Here is a 22,348-nt window from a genome sequence, read left to right on the forward strand (position 1 = left end):
CAAAAAGGTGTAAGTTCCTAGAGAAGCAGAATTTCATTCAAGTTGAAAGTTAAAAAATAATAATAAATAATGGTAAACATTTAGAACTCGTCAGCTGGTGATGTTATTTATATCATTCACTTCGAACTTGGCAACTAAGTCTTACCCTTCTTTTACCTCCGGTCTTTGCTTTTAGAATGATACTCCTGAATTGGCGTTTTGCATTTCTCATGATGTGGCCAAAGTACATACTTTATTTCTTTCTTGTTAATTCTTACATCTTTCTTTCCTTTATCTATTTTCTGAAACACTCACCCTTACCAAGTTTATGTTCATCCTCAAGGTATCTGGGGCAGACGCTTGTTTATAGCTGGCCATCCTCTGTGCATGCTGCGGTGTCTGGGAAAGATAAAACAAAAGTAGCTAGTTGTGCACATAAACTCTATATTCCAACTGAACTTAATATTATCAATAATGTGCAATATGTTCCTTTAAAGTAAGAAAACCATCCAATGTTGATAATTTGAAGAAGTAAAATTTGTTAGATTACAATGTAGTGGCACATCTTTTCATATTAACAAATAACAAATTTTTAAAATTGATTTCAATTGAATTTCATACGTCTTTAATAATAAAATTTGCGGCCCTATGATATTGAGAATTCTTAACTACATTCTATCGAGATTATATAGTTCGTCTGTAACATGTCACATCTAGGAAAAGTTAAGCAAGAAGAAGCGTTATATGTTCTCTACACTTCCATTGAACATAGTGTTTTCAAAACTGTGTTCTGTGTTCACTTCGTTGGTCCAATGAAAATACTTCATTATCCTCCTACGAGCCAAAATTTGGAAACATTTACCAACCTCTATGTGGGGATGTAGCTACTTCTGCCAGGGATCTTGGCACATTATGGGTAATCCTTCCTAATAACAAAAACAATATGTACAGTCTTATTTTGTTTCCTTATAAGATGTTTATTATTCTAATTACATACATCATTTTTCAGAATATTTTTGCGTAATAGAGTTTTTAATATTTTAAAGTAATAACAATTTTTTATTTTAATATAAATAGAAATTAAAAAAAACATTACAAATAATCTTTATTTATTAACTTGTGATGAGTTAGCTACAAACAAATAATTATTAAGAATTACTCATGGGAATTTTCGAAAATTCTTTTTAACAAAAGTTTATGGCAAATTCTGTTGGATTTATTTATATAAATTTAGAAATAAGAAAGTGTAAAAATGAAAATGTTATATCCAAAAATAATACATTAATATTAGATTCGATGTAAATAACTTTGTTAACGCTATTCTGAGAATGAACAATTAACTTAGCTTTGTAACACATAATCGTTTCAGACACACTCCGTATCCAAATACTTCTGTAACATTTCACGAGCACATGTTACTTTCTTCGGTAACTTTATACTTTGTTTCTTATCACCTTGGAAAGGACTTTGTAATTTATACAGAAGTTATTACAGCTTTCCTCTTTTGTCATCATCACTTATATTTGAAGAAAATTCGCTTCCTCTGTCAGATATGTTTGTGTTACAACAAAACTTGAAGAAAAAGGGAAAAAAAAAAATTGTATTATTGAAACTTTTATACATGAAGTTACGCACTATTCACCTGCTATTATGTCTAACTTTTGCCAAGTGTCCTGCTTGAAAGTTGGAAAGTATATTAAATTTGTACAACTATCTTAGATATTGTAGTATAAATCCTACATCAAGTAATTAAATAGAATTCCACTAGGTCCAGTACCAAATTAATATGATAAATAAAAAAAAAATTACTTTGGCTGATTATAGCAAGATCCTTATCTGTAAAATAAAAGTAAAACAAAATATACATTTCTAAATTTTTTTTTACTGTAAAAACCAATTGTATTTTTAATTGTTAAATATTTCTGACTAATCTAATTAATTGTTTGTTTGAATACTCTTTAGTTGGCAGTAAATATACATTGAAAGTAATATGTTCACATTTACTGGAAAATGAGCTAACATGTTATGTAAAGATTCTAAGTACATTAGTCTACCGAATTATGGTCATTTTAACTTTTATGTATTAGTTCGTATTAAATTATGCATGTGCTAAAGCTTCATAATAAGCGTGGTTTATGTGATGTTCAAATCTGGTTTTACCTTTTTTCCCGAAATATGAGATTAATAATAAAAAATTATTTACCACACCGTTAAATCACTACTTAGCAACTAATAATGAAAACAAAGTTATTTTGATTAAGTCAAGTATTATGCAATAGGTTAATTAAACCAAAACATCTTTGGTTTACAGCGGTACCATATAGTGGGCGAGGAGAATAGGTTGATTTACTAACGGTTAATTTACTACAATTTAAGCAATAAATTTAAATGTAACGGGAACACCTCTTACTCAGGTGAAGTATTAAGTGCAACATTTTGCCTTCCACAAAATTAACTTACTTTTAATTAACATTTTTATCTTGACACTTTCCTTCGGAGAATTTGTACCATTTATATAATCATAGATTAACACAGTTACCAGTAGATTTGTGTATACACCTGTATTCCCAATTCCCAATGTTTCACAATAATATTATAATAATAATGCATATCATACATTCAGTCTCCTGTATGTATAGATTTATTAAACTTATAATATCCAGAGAAATGGGTAAAAGTATTCTTTATACCGGCAAACGTGTACATTCTTCATTTCTCACATTTCATGTAACATTTATAAACAACAAAAAATTATGAAAGTATATACGTTTTTCTGTTTAGTTTATAGCTAATTCTCTGAATAGTCGATCAAAGTTAAGCTGACTTAAGGAAATAAAAAAAAAATTGAATAAAAGAAGCTTTTAAACTTTGTAATAAGAATATTCAATAGTAAAATGATAGAAAAAATTGGTTGATAATAAATAAAATGAAATAATAATGCTAAGTTTTATTTAAAAATTAAAATACTTTGAGAAGAAATTTTAATGGAATATAACAATAATAATGAAACTTTTTCGCTTCTACAGAGAAGCATATTTCAACATCTCCGTATTCACAGCAATGGTCAACGCAACCAATAACTTTCGTCTAAATATAAATGTTAATGCACTCAGCAATGTGATTTAGTTGCGCTTAATTACGAAAGAAAATGTCGTCTTTATTGGCAACATGGATGCGACATTATCTAAAAATAAGAAGAGTTTTTCTTTCACTGACTAATGCAGTATCTAAAAAGTCAAGAACAATTCTCAGGCATGCTGCAATAGTTTTTAAAAACCAAAAACTAAGATATAAGGTGAATGTTTTTAAAAAGTAATTTAAGGATTATAAGTTTTGTAAGGAGCTTCGCCAGCATGCAACTTGTAGTTCGGGAATTTATGCGGTAAAGAAAACTGTTTTGATACAAGAATCTTTGAAACTCTTTCAAGCTACGTAATAGCTACTTGAATGACCTGCCGAATGACTGTAACTACTGAAACTTGAATTGAAACTAGAACACTGATCTGTTGGGATGGGAAATTTCATCTGAGAGAAACAGTCCTCTGTTGAAGGGGTAATTTCCTCAGGGTTAAAACAAACCAAAAAATGATCTAATCAACTCGAAGACATCTCTAACTTAAATTAATAAATTTCCAGAAGAAAGAAGAATCAATCTCTGGAAAGTATAAAATTTTACAAGCAACGGAATTTTAATGGTGGTTTTTAGCAAACCAATTGATCAGCCATCATTGCATCAGTTTCTCTGACTGCCTTAAATTTTTACCCACCAAGCAGTCCACATATTTGATAATAAGCTGAATTAATATTCAGTTTTGTACATACCACATCATAATTGGATCAGATAGAACATTTTTAAGTTGAAACCGTTAAACGGAAAAGTTTTTATTGATTTTTCCGTGATTTGGTTTTCCAAAAAATTGCTCAAGCGATTTCCTTAAAACATTTTGTAATGTACTCACATCCATTCTAAACGTTTTACAAGGAAAATTGATTTTTCTCTAAGGGAGGACGTTTTGTTAGGATAACGTAACAACCTTATCCTTTTAAAGAGCCATTACGGGGGACCATTATGGTTCTCTATTACTGTATATGTTCATTTTGCCTCTTAGAGGATGGACCACTTCTACAGCGGTCTGGTGTCTCTGCGGATAATCTTAGCCTTACAAAACAAACAACACTTACGCCATAAATATTGGGCCAGTAGAGTTAGTTGAAGTTGGCAAGTAGTATTATAGAAAACATATTAGGTAGTTAACTGTCACACTTCTGTCTACCTTCGTTTACTTTAGAGACGCTAAATTCTTTGAACAATCACCGGCACTAAGAGAGTCATATTTGATTTAGGTTTCATTTGGCTTTGCTAATAACTAAGGAATAATAATAATAATAAAATGGAACTTTTGTTCTACTGAATTTCGTGAAATATAGGATTTTACTTACATATTTGAATTCCAATAAATAATTTTACAAGAAATGAGGCCGCACATATTGGACACTTAACTCCACCTTTCTCCTGGTATTGCCTTGTGGAATTACCTGGTGAAATACAAAGTAACATTTTGAGCTTCACGAATGTAAATAAAATATAAGAGTTAAAGAAAACTGTTAGGGAAGGCATTGGAGTAGTAGCACTCTCCAGGAATATACAAAGGTAAGTGTTGCGAGAGAACATTATATTAAAAAGTTATCAACCGTTGGCCTTAAATTAAACAAAACAAAAAAAGCCTTGAAAGCGCTTAAATCCATTTTAAAATTATATTAATCACTAGAGTTTTATTTTCAAATCCATAAATCCATTTTATGTAGATAGATATGAAGGTAAGGTGTTTTCAGAACATCCTGGCTAACTTCATAATTAGCTCTTCTAAAGCTTTGCCATCATAGTATATGTCCGTTTCTTAGTAGTATTTTTTTAAAAATAATTTATTATTTTAATAGCAACAATGATCGTATTGTACATATGGAGTCTGCAAATGTGAGCAGATGCAAGGATTTAGGTAAACCCACAGAAATCGCTAGCTTATTCTTTTAATATAATGACCGAAACGGCTAGCTTCATGGAAACGAACCTGAGTTTGTTATAATTCAGGAAGGGGGAAATTGAAAAGGCTGCAATGCTTCATCCTAAACTTGATATTCTAACTGCTTGGATTTAAAAATATTCATCAATTTTATTTGAAAAATTCTTCTGAACAATTGATTTGGGAGGAATGCTGGATTATCTGAGCGCTCGTCTTAGTTCAAAGGCCGTCTTGATTGGACGGAAGCAACAGGCTAATGCCAGATAATTCTGGCAATGTGAAATCATAAACCTTAACCTGAAACTTCCGTCTTTACTATCCATACTATTTTGATGTAATTTTCAACCGTTAGTTTAAAAGAAAATGTGTAGCAAATAGAAAGAGTTTTCCGGCATTTTCACACCCGATGTTTCATATACTTTAACTGAAAAAATTAATTTTCTTTATTCTTGCAAAAAATAATCAAATAAATAATAAAGTTTTAAGAGTTAAACATTAACAAACATCTCAAAAAATGATTCCTGAATTGGACGAGCAGCAAATTTTAACATCTAGGAGATGTTGCAGTTGAGTTAATGGGATTGAAGAAGTTGGTGGAAAAGTGCTTGCGACCTAATGGTTTTTTACACCCTGGTTTCTTATTAAGGGGTTGCGCTGTTCCCATCTAGGCGACTTCTATGTTAGGACAAATGGCCGACTAACACTAAACCTAACCGCTTTCACAGAACAACTTCTTCCATTTCCTTCTTTACTAATCCGCGTTATTTTCCCATCTTGGCTGTGTGTGTAACTAAACGTTTGTAAATGAAGGCTAAAAGTCTGTAAAGATCCCTGGCACGAATTACCGTTTAGTTTAAAAAAGTGTCTAAACGTTTTGAGTTAAAAAAACAAAAAATAAATACAACTTACTAATGCTAGGTTTTTCAAGTTTAAAGTAATTATTTATTTCTCAGTCCTAGAAATTTCAATTATTTTTTCTTTTCACCAAAAATACATGTTTTATGGTTTCCTGAGAAGTAACATATTTTCATATAATGGTCGGTTTCTTTTGATGTGCATCCACCTGTGGGTTTATCAGTCTGTGTACTCAAAAAACTTAGCACTCACAAAGTTTGTGAGTTGAGGTGCCGTACTGCTTAGATATTTAGTTTACTCACGACAAACTAGCTTATCATCTTATCGCAATCACATTTATAGATCGTTTTTCTTACAACGCCTATTCTTTGCACAACCCAACACTTCAGGAAACAATAATAGATCTTTTAAGTCGCAATGGTTTTGAGTTTTTTTTTGTAACCTATTCTCCCTTCAATCTGCGATGATTCTGTGTACTAGTAATTATCCACGACAGCTTAAAAGTGAAAAATCTCAGAACGTTCAAAATTGCGTATCTATTTTAGGTGATATTGGGGAGGTGGTGATTATATTGCGAACAAATTCGATCAGCTGAAGTCATACTGAATCGATTTTTCAGTTTTCTTGAGATTTGCGCTGTATCTAAATAAATTTTATTTCAAGAAATTCCTCCAAAGTTAAAAAACATTTTTGGGTTTTGAAGCTGTTTAGTAGGCTTCCCTTATAATGTGCCATTTTCAGTGTATTATGTGGTCGTACCACTTATATACTAACAAAGGAGATCTTAACGGGTTGCTGAAGTTCGTATTTAAAAAGAGCTCCATCAAAACCCAGTTTAAATAAAGTCTCTATTATAAAAATTAAAGTTAATCAGAGAAGAAGGTTTTACAAATCAACTACTGCTGTACAGACTGGGCGCAACCATTAATCGGGCGTGATGCTTCGTCTAGAGGTAATGGACCTACATGTCTTCAGCAATCCATGGAGGAGACAGTAGGCATGCTTATTCACTGTCAAAGTAGAAGAATTAAGTACCAAACCAGAATGATAAGTTCAGTCAGAAGCGATTAACAGGGAAAAGGTTAAAGCAATGAAGTACCACTCCAATAACTAACTTGAGATAACTTAGATACAGTGGTTGTTAAACTGAGAACATTGAGAGCAAGATGAAGGTGTGATGATAGAGAAGAGATTTTGCTGAAGGCGTTTGCTTAAAAAACAAAATGGTTACGGACCATACATTTTGCATAATAGAATCCTGGACAAAGAAGTGGCGAATTAAAATGAACCCACAAAACTTCCAGCATGCCAAATTTACTCTCCGGGGGGGGGGGGCTCCTGTCTTCATCTACAGCAATCCTCTTCCTTGCATCTTGTGGGCTTTTTTATAGACAAACGACTCACGAGGAAACCTTTACACTTGACTTAAAAGACAAGCAATGACAAAACGTGCGAAACTTCTTTACACATTACTTGGACGACGCTCTGAATTGCCCATTAAATTCTGAAGATTGATATATAATATACCATTAAAACCTATGTGGACTTACGGACTAGAGCTGTGGGGTTCAGCGAAAACTACAAACATACGGACTGTACAAACATTTCAGTCAAAACTCCTCCGACAGATAGTTGACGCTTCTTTCTACGTAACCTCACTCTTCACAACGACCTCAACATTCCCTTCGTAGACCAACTCGTCAAGCCGAAATATCAAAAGTTGTATGCTGCCCTCACTTCTAATTGCTCTAATCCTCTCGAACAATCTCTTGCATCCTCTCTTTCATTCCTCACAATGCACCTAGCCCACTGAATCGCCAGTGGCCCCAGGACTTCCTTGAGAACTGAAGATAATCGTCATCATCGATTTCCTGTATAAAGTGCTACCTTTTCTCTCCTCCTGCTCTTCGACGCTCCATATACACTTATTCATATTTACTCTTCACTCTACATATTTATGTATTGTGTATATTTACGAGTATATACAGATTGTAAATTACTAATTGAAAACAAAATATAAGAAAGTATGCTGAAAACATTTAGCTCTGTAAGATAAGTAATCTTAAACGGAAAAAAAAGTTTCGAATAAAAAAAATGACTCTTCTAATAAGAGCAGTTTTTGCCTAATTTTAGATTAATAAAAACGTGGGACTCATTTTTCATAAAATTATAAAAATCTCAAAAGCTTACATACCTGAAGAACGGTTTGATTTTCTTTTACAATTTGTTTCTCTGATAATATTTTACGTATAATATAAGCTAACATTATAATCGCTTATCTGACGAACTTTAAGGCAGGCTTGTGGTTGCCATTCCCACAACATTCCCAAAATAAATTCTTCTTGTAATATTTCTGTAACAACAATATTCTATTATGGATTTGAGAAAATTAACGTTTATTATTTTCCTTTACACAAAACAAATATCCGCAATAATCTCTTAAGAAAAATAAAATAAAATAAAAATATAAAGAATTAAAATAAACTTAGTTACCAATGCATTAATCGGAATTTTTGAAGCTCTTAAAGCCTTCATTGAATATGAAAATGTTGAAACCATTGTGAAGAAAATTTTGAAAAGCCAATTCATTAAAAGGTAGTCGCATCAGCCATTTCCTCCTTAATTTCTGAAAAGAAAATTTCATTAAAAAGGAGTTTGTAACTTTTTGGTTTTTCTGTTCGAACTATTGAACACATATGTACTTATATATAAAAGTATAAAACGGAGTGTATTATAACTTATAGTAAGGAAATCATGCTCATATTTACTTGAGAAACTTGAGATCGGGGATCGATAATTGAAGACTACATTGCTTATTTAGTTTAGTCAGGGAACCAATAATTAGCATATTCATAAGAATATCATTTGAATTACTAATAAAACCAGCAAGGCAAGTGACCTCTTATGCGGTTAGTTTACATGGTACAACTTGATGGATAAATTCGTTTTCGATTATCATCAACATTCTTGTAATCTCTGTCGCATTTAGCTGGCTGGTTTTACTGACTGGAATATTATTATTGATTGAGATAGTTAGAAACCACTAAATTTTCGCGTTTGAAAAAAAAATAAATTATATTTTACATGAAAAATAGAATATTTTTCAAGTTGAAATATTATTATTAACCATTTTGATTATTTTAAGACTTGTAGTAGGTGGTTCTCGAAGGAGATGTTTATAAAAGACAGATGAAGAATTTTTGTTATTTCCCTATTAAAGAAATTGAGCAAAATAACTTAACATAAAAAAAAAGGCAAGAAGAAGTTAAGTGTGTATATTTAAAGGAAGCTTTGAAGTGTGTGTTTACGATGTTGCTGCAAGAGATTGAGTTAATTCTTCTGCATTTAAGATTTGAATAGCTCCTGAGAGGATCTCTTTACCAGTGACTTACTAAAGTTTTATTTACTTTATTTTTTTTCCCTCACCCTTATTGCAATTACCTTTGTTGCTCTCTTTATAGCTTCTTTATTTACTATTGTTTTTATTCTTCCTCTGAATAAAGTAAAATAAAATAAAGACCTTTTCTTTATTTTAAAAGAATTGCATAATATTGTTCACCAGTGTAAACTAGTTCAAATAGGTGGCTTAATAGAAATGATAGTTCGCCTACAGTTAGTTCTTCTACTGAAGGTATTAAAACTGTTTTCCTTTTAGAGGATTTTATTCGCTTCAGAGATTAACTTCTTTTGCACATGTCCTAAAATTATATCCACCTCCGAATCGCTTGAGCTTACTTAATTTGTGGTAAGCTTCTCTTGATCTCCAAATTATGATTTGTTGAAATTTTCACTTACTCTACATTCTCGGATTTCGGATTTCCTGTATTGTTGTGGTCCTCGTACCTTGTCTTTTCGATTTCATCCTTACTTTACTTCCTACATCTTTAATTTTCACTAATTATGGAGCTTAATTGGTCATGGATTCCAAAGTTCAGGAACACGCTGGAACTGATTATTGGTGAGTCCTACAAAATGCAATTAACTGTTTTTCAGCAACTTTTACCATTTTACAATGTGAAAGTTTTCTTAGCTACCCAAATCTAGTAATAGTGCCCCCGGCTCTCATATGTTAATCCCCAGCAGTCGTTTTAAGATTTACTAGTTATTAGATCAATTACCTGTTATAATGATTAAAAAAATTTGAGGAATTCCCTCCAATAGCAACAGCTGCATAAAATTACTACTTGCAGAGCATGACTAGCATTTCGTGGAGAATTCTCCACAGAATTTGTATTTGGAGACCAGTATGACGATACTAGGAACTCCCGCAAGCTGAGTAGCACAAGAAATTATTAATCAGCATAAAAATAATTAAAGGAGTCCTTTCAGATACATGAAATTTCTGGTACCTAGGATTTCGGGAAATATCAAGATAGTCGAGGTGCCCTTTTTCTTTACTTGTTGGCGTGATTATGGACCCAAGTTAAACCCTAAGAATGATAGACTGCTTTACAGCATATTCTCACCTCTTTGTAAGGAGCTTGGTGTTTATGGGTCATCAGATAAGTTGATTACGGTCCGAAAGTGGGTTGATACTCTATCTTTCACGGACATCCCTTAGCTGAACATTGTGGTTTTAGAAGACTTATATACTCAATCGAGAGAAAAATTACCCATTCACCCCATGATTGATTGATTGATTCAATTGAGAAATCAGTTGCAGATCAATAGATGGTTACAGTTTACAGCTTTTAGGCTTAGGTATTTGTCTGATTTCTTTGAACAGCTAAACGGAGGAGGCTCATTCTATGTATCTTGGGTTAACTTAGTCAGAAAATTATTTTTACTTCAGTTTCAACAATTGGCTTTTTGTAAGGGCTTCTTCATAATCACCTACTTGATCATCTGGAGGCCATCTGTAATCCAAAATCTAATAAGAGAGATTAGTTTTCATCTTTGCAAAGACGCTTTGCGAATGCCAGTGGTATTCTTCCTATGATGCCCTGATATCGTGATTGTCCAAGTTGTGTAGTAAGTTTTAGAATGTTTAATACAGAGATCGATTTGATTCTTCTCTGATCTGCTCGTTCGTATTAACCATTGTACTAAACTCTCATGTGAGTTGAACTGGAGACACAGGATCCAGCAGTTTTGCCTCGTTTTCAGTGGAACTCTCAGATGAGTTCAAATTGATTGTATATTTTTTAATACCCTCAAATTGCCCTTGCGTACAAGTTAGGGTTATTTAATTGAAATTAAATTCAAGAGTAAATTAATTTTTTTTTCTTTTTTTTTTGTTAGCTTTTCTGTATTATTCATACATAACTCAGCGGCGGTTAAAGGTCGTGAAACTTCAAAGCGTTTTCAGTAGAAATTCAGATAAAACAATATACTTGTTAACTGAGAGAAGCCAGCATAGCAAGTGGTCACACAATTTCCACTCAGTCAAAGAGTGTTTCGTCAGCTGTGAGAGGACGCCAGCTTTACAAACTTTTAAAGCGGAAAAGTTAAATAAGTTTGTGTTTGATGCGTGGAACGTGCGTCTGACACCTAAACTGTAATGGTATTAAATGAAAACTTAATTAAGGCGCATAAACCTAGCCGGAATATTACCAACCAGAAATTACACTCAAATGAAGAAATAAATTTACTTGAAAATTCTATATTTGGCTTTTACTTCTTTTGTTGCTTTGGAGGAACAATTTAATGGAATTAGATTGATTAATTTAAAAATATTTTAAGATTTAATAATTGGCAGCTTACAATTTCTAATCACCTGTTAAAAATAATATAGTGAAATAGTATTGCAACGAAAGAGATTTGATTATTGGGTAATTCAAATTCTCCTATTTTGGACTGCTTGCGTTCCTCCCCTTTTTTTGGTGGAACCATACTGTAACGAAGTTGACCTGAGCCAGAGAAGAAAGGCCTAGATTGTTCTGGGAGTTGAGTGACCAAAGTCTATAACGGTCCACCTCTGTGTAAAGAAAAGGCCAGACAACCTGAGCCGGAGAAGAAAGGGCTAGATTGTTCTGGGAGTTGAGCGACCAAAGTCTATAACGGTCCACCACTGTGTAAAAGCGAAGGGAGCGGCCCCAGTGGGAGGGGGTAAGACAGTTGCAGTTGGAGTGAGGCAGGACAGTTGGAGTCAGTCATAGTTGGAGAGTGTCAGTGAGTCGGAGTTCTGCAGAGTTAGCCAGTTGGGCTGTTAGCCGGTTAGTCGATGAGCCGGTTAGTGAGTGACAGTTTGAGAGAGTCAGTGTTGCGGAGTTAGTTCTTCAGTGTTCCAGTTGGGCAGTTAGTCAGTTGAGTTAGCCAGTTGGGCGGTTAGTCAGTTAGTGAGTAGAGCTTTGTTAGTGCAGCTGAGACTAGTGCAATTCGGTGCAGTGCGCAACCAGTGGTCAGTCGTGGAACAGTTTTGTGGAGTATTTACGTAGAGTAACAGTAAACTGTTGTGACTGTTGTAAACGGTAAACGTAATGAATAACGACAAATGTTAATGTTAGTAATGTTAATGTATTAATAAAATAAGGTTACTTACAAGTTTAGCGAGTTTTATTATTTATTGAACCCACATATTAATAACTAGTGGCAGTCACTAGTTGTAGTTAAAGTTTTTAGTAAAAGGACAAAAACTTTACAATACTTTTAATACAATCTACAACGCATTCTCCTATCCGAAGATTCAGAGTCCGAATCGCAGCTAAGAGATTCTCTTAGTAGCTTCTTACAGCACACTGACTAGTGATTTTAATTTCCAAAACTAGTGAATACCATTTGGAGGTCAACAGTGCACTGAAAACAATAACCGGGCGCCAACGATCTCAGATATTGGCGCGCCTTAAATTAATACAAAATACGTAGTAACAAAATATTGCAATTAATTGGCAATAGGACTCTCTAAATTTTTTAAGCAAACCACACAAAATATTGATTTCCAAGGGCCACATACCTGCATCTTATTTTTCAAAAAAACCAAAATTCTTGTTGTATTTTTCTATTATACTAATTTTCTGCCATCAAATACACATTTTTTTAAAAAAATACTGACACGTTTTAAATTTGCTTCCATTGGTTTATCAAATTGTTGAGAATTTAACTTCCACTTACAAAGTTAGAAGTGCTAACTTTCTGAACTCTCTTGTTAGTTGTTGGTAAAACACTTTGATTAACTTGAAAGAATTCGTAACTTGGTTCCAACAATAACATATCATGAACAGTAAGGAGACAGATTAGATTAGGCATTAGACGCTCTCATTAGCATTAGAAACTTACCCCATCTATCTTACTGGAGGATTCCCGAAATGCGACATTATAGTGGAATTTAATTTTTGTTCATCTACAAATGTGTATTTTAAAAAGAAAAGTTTCAGCATCTGAAGTGATTGGCGGGCGGTGGCTTTTTGCAGGCCCCTTCCTGGATGTCGGATTGTAATTTTTTGTTACATTTCAGGAAAATTAATAGTTTAAGGGACACAGTTTCAAGGGAGAAAAAATATATGAAAGAAACAAGTACTCTTGGATTTGAACTCAACATTTCCGATTTACTAGTTCAATGCGCTACGTTTAGTAGTAGTTGACATGATTTCTATTCTGACAAGATGATGGAGAAAAATGAATTCATTTCAAAAAATAGTAACTTTTCCCTCTAAAATGGGTAAAATAATGGTAAAATATGAAGCACTTTAAAAAGAAATTTATTACAGAGAACTGATGCAGCCATCCAATTAGACAGATAAAAGTTAATTTATACAAATGAACTTTGGTAGAATGAAGGGCCAATATAAATATGGCAGACTTAATTAGAATTCTGCTTTGTAAACCGTGGCAACTTGCCCTACGTGGCTCTCACTAGGGATTTAGGATTTCTTTTTTAAGAAAGAAAATAATAGTAATAAAAGAATGAGACCCATGAAGATTTATTATTTAAGATTTTGTGGCCCTGGAGGTACGTGAGTGGAAGATCGGTCTGCAGCTTTAAATGTTACCCCTTCTACAGTTTCTAATCCAGTCAGAAACTCAGGAAATGATAAAATTTCTCCTAAGACACGGCCCTCGACTTTAGTACTTACACAATTTTCTCTATAATTTATGTCGTTTTTTTACTTTTATATTTTTTAGTCATTACGGAACTTATGACTTTTGTTCATGTTTAAAGTACAACTATTAAACTTTATTGAAATATAAGTATTTCGTATTCAGAACACTAGTATTTAGTTAACATTCTGGTATCATCGTAGGAGGTGGTCAGAAGCGGTTCTTCAAGGATTTACGAACCTTTTAAAGCACATAAACAGAGATGGTGATATTGAGAACTCTTTATTGGAAGCCGGCAGTGACTAAATACTAAAAAAAGGTTTTCGGTTTCTCCCATAATTTTAGCTGTTTTCGCGCAACAATGTAAATTAAAAAAGTAATAAAATAATCTCAAGGTATTGCTTTCAATTTTTGAATCATTCAACTCTTTGTGTTTAGGCAGAGTACGATAGATATCTCGAGCACTTCTAAACATACTGCTGTGGAAACTCTCTCCAAGGCACAAAAAAAGAAATATACTGAGATAAAGTAAATATACTCCGAACAATGAAAAATATACAATCCATGTTCAAAAAATAAACATTATAATTTCCAATTTTTTATTATTATTATTTTTTAATTAGACAGTAAGGAGGGAACTAACCCTTTCATTAAGGGAACTAATCTTAACCTTTATCCCGAAAAGATATGTAGGTATTTTGCGCCTAAATTCAAATGATATTCTAAATAATTTTTTGTTGGGTTGACCTTTTTACGATTCTATTTCGTGTAAAAATTACCTAATTTGTATCTGCATAAGAATTTAAGCGTTAACTGTGCTTTAGACATCAAAGACTGGACATAATTGAACAATGATAGATATATTTTACTCCCGAATCTCTGCTTTAGAGTTGCAAAAAAAGAATCAATTTCTCTTTAACTAAAGTAATTTCTGATTCTGGCATTGCCACTATATTTATGTTCATTAGTTATCCGATTTTTATATCTCTTGTATGTCATAATCTCAGTTTATTTTGTATGATATAATACAGATATTTATACATTTATTTTTATATTAATTTTGTGGATAAGTGAAATATATGTAACGAAAAGATTATCTAAAATCTTACTTTAATAAAATCTTTAATACAGTCTTTAATAAAGAATGTAACGTTTTTGATATAAATTATCATAGTAAAAATTCTGTGGAAATTTGTGATATTTTTTTTTTTAATATCTTTGGGCATAGCAAAAAATATAACCTTTGGCACCTAATAAATATCCAAACTTTGGTGCCACATCCTCTACATTCCATTCCTCTAAATCTAGCGGTATCAACAGGTTCTATTCTATTTTAATACTACATCAGATTCTATTTAGTGCTACAGTGACACCAAAATGTCCAATTCCCTTTGATGCCAGAACATGTCCGATTCCTCTATGTACAATAACATGTTAAGTGGACGATTACTCTACATTATCTTTGTATAGTGCTAAAACAAGTTCCATTTTACTAAATAGTACTAAATTCACTAAATTCTACATCATGTTCACCACAGGTAATCTGTTATAAAAACCGAATTTCAATTTTTTTTCCCCCTAACATTATAGCAAAAAACAGATTTCGGACAGTGTCTGATGTTTCTATAAGTTAGGGATTACAGAAATTTACTCAAATTTTAGAGGACGTAGAATTCATAACAAATTATCGTACTCATGAAGAAACTAACAAGCTAAAAAAGGCGTGATTTATTTTTACAAAAATAAATATCCTCACTTCTAAAGATATTCTAGTCTAGTTGGCTATGAATAAGTTAAATATTTATGTATGGTAATAATAATGATGATGTAGAATGAAATGATCATGAAGAAGCTGAAATGATAATGGTGAGAGAAGAAAATAAGCTGGTTCTCGGTGGCACTCCGATGTCGCGATGTGTGAATGTTAGCTGGAGGCTCGGGGGCCTCCATGTGGAATATATGTATACAAGTAGAATGTGGCCAGATTTCAGATAGCTTTTTCTCGCCCACAGTATGTAAGAGAAGCTGGCTGTTGGTACGCGCTAAGGAGGAGGAGGATGCTGCGACTCTCTACATCCCTCTTCTTCTACAGAATATTTGTATGTAAGCCGGAAACATCGCAGCAAGCACAACACTTACTCAACTCACATACGACTCCCTCTTCACTTCGCCCAGTGACGACACGTATCCTCTTACCTTCATGCCACCGCAGCACAGTAAATAACTAAACAGAATGAAATAACAGTAATGAAATATATGTCTCTTGAATTCCTCATCAAATAAAACAAAATTTAGTAAATTTGAATTTATAATTTTATACTGTTTAATGTGATATTTACATCATTAACATTAAAATGTGTAACTTACTTATTATTTGGTAAAACGCACCACAAGTTCATACTTTGCGGTCCTTCACCATCACTACCTTCTTAAATTTGCTGACACATGTAATCCTCCGTCTGTTTTCGTGGAAGTAGACGAAAGCCACGGGGATTTTTTTCTAGTTTCACGTTATTCTGGGACCCAGAGAATTCTTCCAGTAAGTTTACCTCTTCTTTGTTACTAGTTTAAATAAAGACCACTTAAGTAGAATATATTTTTTACAATAGAGCCTTTAAAATTAAGATCTTTTTGCATTAATGAATAAATACTACTTTCTAATATTACATTATAATTCAGAACTAAACAGACGCTATCGGACTACTTAAAAGACTTTTAGACGAAAAATCAAAACTCTCTCTGGACAACAAAAGACTTATTTATACTTCTATTTTGGAACCCATCTGGGCGTATGGAATAGAGCTGTGGGGATCAACCAAACGCTCCAATCGCTACAATCTAAAATACTTCGAACTATTGCAAACGCTACATTTTATGTTTCCAATCTTACTATACACACAGACCTTAACATTCCATTTGTCACACAAGTTGCTAAAACAAGATACAGAAAACTCCACTTCAACCTGCAATCTCATATAAATCCTCTAGCTCAAAATCTTTCTTCTAGAACTCTTCCTGACAACCCGACAAGACGCCTTAAAAGACAGTGGTCTCATGATCTCCTCTCCAGTGAGGAGAGGATCATTATTGTAGATGGTGACTAACCATCTAATATTTGGGAGTGTTACCACTGGGTAACTTCTCCACTCGTATACTTCTGTTATCACTGTTACTTATAGCGCCAACACGCTGATTGTACCATAAATAAACGCCAAAAAAAAAAAAATACTTTTTTATTTATGTACGTCATTACTAGAAAAATATTTTTTTGGTTCAATTAAGTCTAGTTATATAGTATTCAGATTTTTTCAGTAAATAGATTTTTATTTCATTGTTTTAAGCACAGAACCGCTGCAATGTGTATATTGAAACATTAAATACAGTAGGAAGAGAGGGGACACATCTGAACAGTTTTAATTTCTCGTCGAATATTTAAAACATTTATGATTGGTAATTTACTCCATATTTTGTGGTAGACCTGTTGTATATTTGACAGAGTTACCCTTTGTTTTCATTGTTTGTTAAGTCAGAATTGAGAAATGTTATATTTTGTAAGGTGGAAGTAAAATTTTTGTTGCAGCTTTGGAAGTGTATTGTAAAGATTATAGGCGACAAGGTGTAAGAATTGTTAGTACATATCAACATTTGGAATTCGTAATTTTAAACCCAGTATTTACAAAAGTCTATTTGCTTGCAAAAAGTGTTCGGATATTATATTTTCTTTTATGGAAGGAGAGGGAGCACATTTCAACATCTCAGTTAAAATGTGCCGCCCTACCGACCTGCAAGTTTGTGACTTTTTGTTTAATCGCAGAGAAGGGTGGAAAGTGGTCCGAACCTACATTAAGAAGCGCAACAAACCGAATATTTTGTTCAAACTTCCTAAACCCATCACTTCGGGTACAACATTCCGAACTGAGTCATTCTTGATTTCTGAACTAGATTTCAGTGGTTTAAAAGAGAAAGTAATGTAGTAGTGAGAGAAATAACTGATAGAGGGTAGATTCAGAGTGAAGTAATATCATTTCTTTCTATTTTAAATTGAGTTCAAAGGTGCTCCACCAGTGGGGCAGATATTAACATTTGACACAACATTTTTAAATTAAAAAAATATAGATATGTAAGTAATGTACCAACTGTTTATTGATGTAGATCTGTTAAGAAGACTTGAAAGTTGTAGAGAACAAAATAAAAAGGTTCAATAATAAAGATTCTGTGCACTCTGCAACAGAAAATGTAAATTCTGTTCAAATGTGCCCCCCTCTCCACTACTTTATCTATCAACTAGTTTTATTGAATGGTAATAGCTTCGTACAGCGAATTATATCTCTTCGTTTTGGAAAGAGTGCGGTTGGAATCGTAGCTACCAAGAAAAGTCATTCTGATTAATTAGAGTTTTGGCGAAGGAAATTCCGCAATTCGAATGGTTCCTTAATGATTAAGTATGTTAAAATCACAATTTCACATCTACTCATGAAGGCTACTTGGAATATTAGTCACATTTGTGTTAAGGACCATTAAATCAAGCTATAGCTAATTCTTTAGGACTTCCTCAGCTGAAAATTCAGGTTTTCATTGCTCAACTTAATATGTTTTTTTTCTTCTAGTATCAGAACGGAATAGTTTTATTAGTTAAAGTCTATTGGAGAAATTTTATCGATTCCACTAACATTAATTATTCGTTCGAATAGGATGAAAAGTGATTTTTTTTTTTTCAAGTACTGAATATGGCGACATGAACCGAAGTCGAGTGTTATAATAGCACGAGTAAGATATCACTGCCGCATTAGTGAAGACTTTAAGGAGAGTTTAGAAGTTAAAATTTGAGTAAATGATGGACAATTTGGCAAAGAACTTTCTAATAAAACGTTTCGTTTACTCTGGCAGTGCATTGCTTCGCGATCTGCTGCAGTTCAACAGCATAGTAGAGATCAATTGTTTCAGTAGTGTTTTGTGTGTACATACTTAATTTTATTTTGCACGCTCTCATGGTTGGATCCCATCCAGTGATTTTCGTGATGGAATTTTCTAGATTTGTAAAACAAGTTACACTAGTTTTTGCCATGAAGCCCCTATATGTATTGTGGTAACTGGATGAATTGCTCGTCTTAGACTTAGATTTTACGAGTATCTATGTGATAATGCGACATGCATGCTATCTGCCTTTGTCTACGACATCTGATTAGGTAAATAATTGGACGTGATACTTATCTGAAATAGTAGCAGGAAGTGATTAGCTATGCGGCTAACGCATAGATTCTAAAGCGGAGTTTTCGGGTTCGAATCCAACTGCTGCCACCTTACAATTTCTCTCCCTATGAGCTTCTTACAGCTCTCTTTGCGGTAAACAAACAAACAAAAAAATAGTGACTCATCTAGAGATGACTTTCTAGATGACTAGGCTTTTTTAGTTCACAAAGCTCTGTTAACTAAGTTACGTTGGCTAATGATCGAAGATTTAGTCAATTAATTTAACCTTGGAATTCAGTGTATACAAAAATAGTGTGATCAAAAATTGCTTAACTAAGTCTTCAGTATTTAGTTAGTCGAAATTTAGTGATAATTAAGAATTGTTTATGACAAAATTTTGCTAATCGTTCCATTCGTAAAATTTTAGTAGAAAATTCTTGGTTCACATAAGTTTGTAATATTCTGTCTAGACAGTAATTTGTACATCAAATTACTTCATCTAGAGTTTTTCTTTTAATTAGATTCCCTGGACAACATATTACAGAGTGTAAGGCGAGGTAAGAAAATAAGGAATAGCTTTGTAAAAATGAAGGTGACAGGTTATGAAAGACGATATTATTAAAATCCATTGTGTGGATGTCAATCCAGGTGCTCATATCGTGGAAGAATTGAATGGAAAAATGGCTTCATAGAACCGATCCCCTTATGAAGAGACCACATACTAAAAGAAGTGGAAAGACATACTTTCCAAGAATGACAAAGGAGAATGGAGTCTGTACACATTCCAGAGAAGTCTCTTGTTGGTCAAGGATGTAAGAAATGATACAAGAATAGTGAAGTATTCGGTGAAGATAACCCCACACAGGATGGGAGAATTAAATAAGTTTAATTTGCCAGATTGATTTGTAAATTCTTTTGACTTCTTTACGATTGTCCCTTTGTAACTTTTTAATAATGTTCTTTCTGATGCTCACCGCTAAAGAAAGCATTGCTGTAAAGAACAACTTTCTCTGACTACTCACAAGATATTCCAGCAATTTCGAGTTTTGTTTTTTGTTGTTTTTAATGCGGAATAAGTTGATAAGCGACAAGATCTACATTTGATTAGTTAGTGTATAAATAATTTTTCAAAAAACAAATCACATTTTTCATCAAGAGATTTTCATGTAAATTTGAAATTTTTAGAAGAAAATACTTTTTTATTACTATATTATTTAGCACCCCTAAAACTCTATAATAGTTTATTTTTCTGGAAAAAAGTTTCTTAAACTTAATTGAGCTTCCAAAAATTTTTCTAGTACTCACATAAATTCAAATAAACTTTTAAAAAACTCACTAATTTACTGTCTTAAATGTTACATGATGGGCTTCCTATTAGTTTTCGTTTTTGAGTTGAAAGTTCGTTCACTCATATAACAGACCATTTTCTAAAAACCAATTATTGAACTAGAGAGACATCAAAACGGATATTTATCTGTTAATCCTGGTAAATCAAACAAACTCTTAAGATAAATCGCCTTCAGACCTCTAAGATTTTAAGGCCCATAAGCGTACTATTGTATTGTAATATTTTTGGTGCAGCAGACCTTTAAAATATTAAAATAATTAATTTTCAGCCATACGACGTTCGCCTCGGTATCTCCTAGAACAGGGGTCCCCAAACTACGGCCCTCGGGCCACATGCGACCCCCTGAGGACATTTATCCGGCCCTCGCCGTACATCCGGAAGGGGCATCTCTTTCATTGGTGGTCAGTGAGAGGAGCACTATAATAGTGGCGGTACCGCAAAGCGCTGCGTTGCTCATGTACAGTACTACTTCCGATGGTGCGGGACGCACGCGTCACGGTTCTGAAAACAGTGTAAAATAACAGCAGAAGTAGGAAGAAAGGCAAAGCACTAAAACTAATCCAGACATTGACCATCTCATTAACCAAAAGCAGGCCCATAGTTCCGACAGAAATACTGGGCAGTTTGGTGATTTAAATTTACTAGTTCTTTATTTTAAATATTTTATTTGTTCCCGTTTTGTTTTTTTTACTTTAAAATACTTTTTTTTTATATTCTGTCCCTGCAACGGTCTGAGGGACAGTGAACTGGCCCCTGTGCAAAAAGCTTGGGGTCCACTCTCCTAGACTAAACAATTCCAATCATTAAACTTTCCGTAAATGTCAGTACTGCTTGATTTCTTTCTTCCTGGCTCAACAGTTGTGTTCTGTATCGGCTTTGCTGGGCAGTTTTTGTTATTATATCTCTGTAAATGGCTATTATAGAGATAGCAATAAAGTATAAAAAGTAAATAAAAAAATAATTACGGTAATAATTACATTACACTTCTACAAAGCGGTCTCGTAGAATGTTTAAATTTCCTTAAAAGGACTGAAATAATTACAAAGAGAACTAAACAACATATACAAATGCACTTTACAAATTATAACAATTTTCAAATAAACAGCAATAGGAGGACTTAGTTCCTTTAAAAATAATTACATATATTCATAGTATAAGAATGGGCAGCCTGAAGAGATATGGACACTGCATTTATCACTCTCTTTATCATAACTAACTTGATCTACCTTTGGGCAGCATATCTCGCTCTGCGATGCACAAACTTTATCTCCTTCTCCTTAGAAAACTTTGTCCTTATATATCCTGAGGAACAATGGAACTGATCTTTCTCCTAAAAGGGTGGCCAGGGAATTTGACTATTACACCTAACTCTTCTATTACTTCAGAACTTCTCACCGTTTATTGAATTAAATGGAAAAATCAAAGCCTAAATCATTATTTTATATAATTAAATAATTACTCTTAATAAATTAACACCAACTATTACACATACAAAAATTACTCCTCGAAAGTTACCCATCTTTCAGGGTTTGAAATGGCAGACCTGAACGGAAAGAAGAGATAATAAGTAAAGAGAGGTGGCGGGTGCGGTTAAGTGAACCTATTATCTAAATAAGCTCTAATTTCTTAGGCTTGGCGAGGGTGCGCAGCACATCGGTTGCTAATGAAGTAACTTGGATATGCTTGTACAAAGAATGGACATGGCCAAGAGTGGTGCCTTTAAAAGCCTGTGTGCTCCCAGTGGATGGCAATTTCTGTGGGGCAGGTTGAAAAGGGCTGCTCAAAAAAAAAAATAAAAGGTAACAAAAAAATATCCTACTTGGTAAAAGGTTAAGTGAACGAATCCCGGGGAAAAAAGTGATAACAAAAACATGAAATAAGATAGTCACAGAGTGCAAGTAGAGGACAATCTTAGTGTATTTCTTTATAATATTAATAGGAATTAAATATTTAAATCCAATCCCAGTTACAATGAAAA

General features: G+C 33.2%; 1 long non-coding RNA gene across 1 annotated transcript in view; it reads right to left on the minus strand.

Annotated features, from left to right (window-relative positions):
- LOC141449169 (uncharacterized) overlaps nucleotides 1-22,348 on the minus strand; it is a 33,256-nt gene that overhangs the window by 5,520 nt on the left and 5,388 nt on the right. Inside the window, exons 3-8 of the long non-coding RNA XR_012455371.1 lie at nucleotides 16,200-16,394; nucleotides 8,349-16,056; nucleotides 8,050-8,208; nucleotides 4,420-4,515; nucleotides 977-3,163; nucleotides 146-905 (exon numbers count right to left, since the gene is read on the minus strand). This is a non-coding gene — a long non-coding RNA (uncharacterized lncRNA). The remainder of the gene's footprint in view (nucleotides 1-145; nucleotides 906-976; nucleotides 3,164-4,419; nucleotides 4,516-8,049; nucleotides 8,209-8,348; nucleotides 16,057-16,199; nucleotides 16,395-22,348) is intronic.

This window comes from Rhodnius prolixus, unplaced genomic scaffold (assembly GCF_049639745.1).
Source record: "Rhodnius prolixus isolate KJV_2025 unplaced genomic scaffold, Rpr scaffold_2, whole genome shotgun sequence".
Lineage (NCBI taxonomy): Eukaryota > Metazoa > Arthropoda > Insecta > Hemiptera > Reduviidae > Rhodnius > Rhodnius prolixus.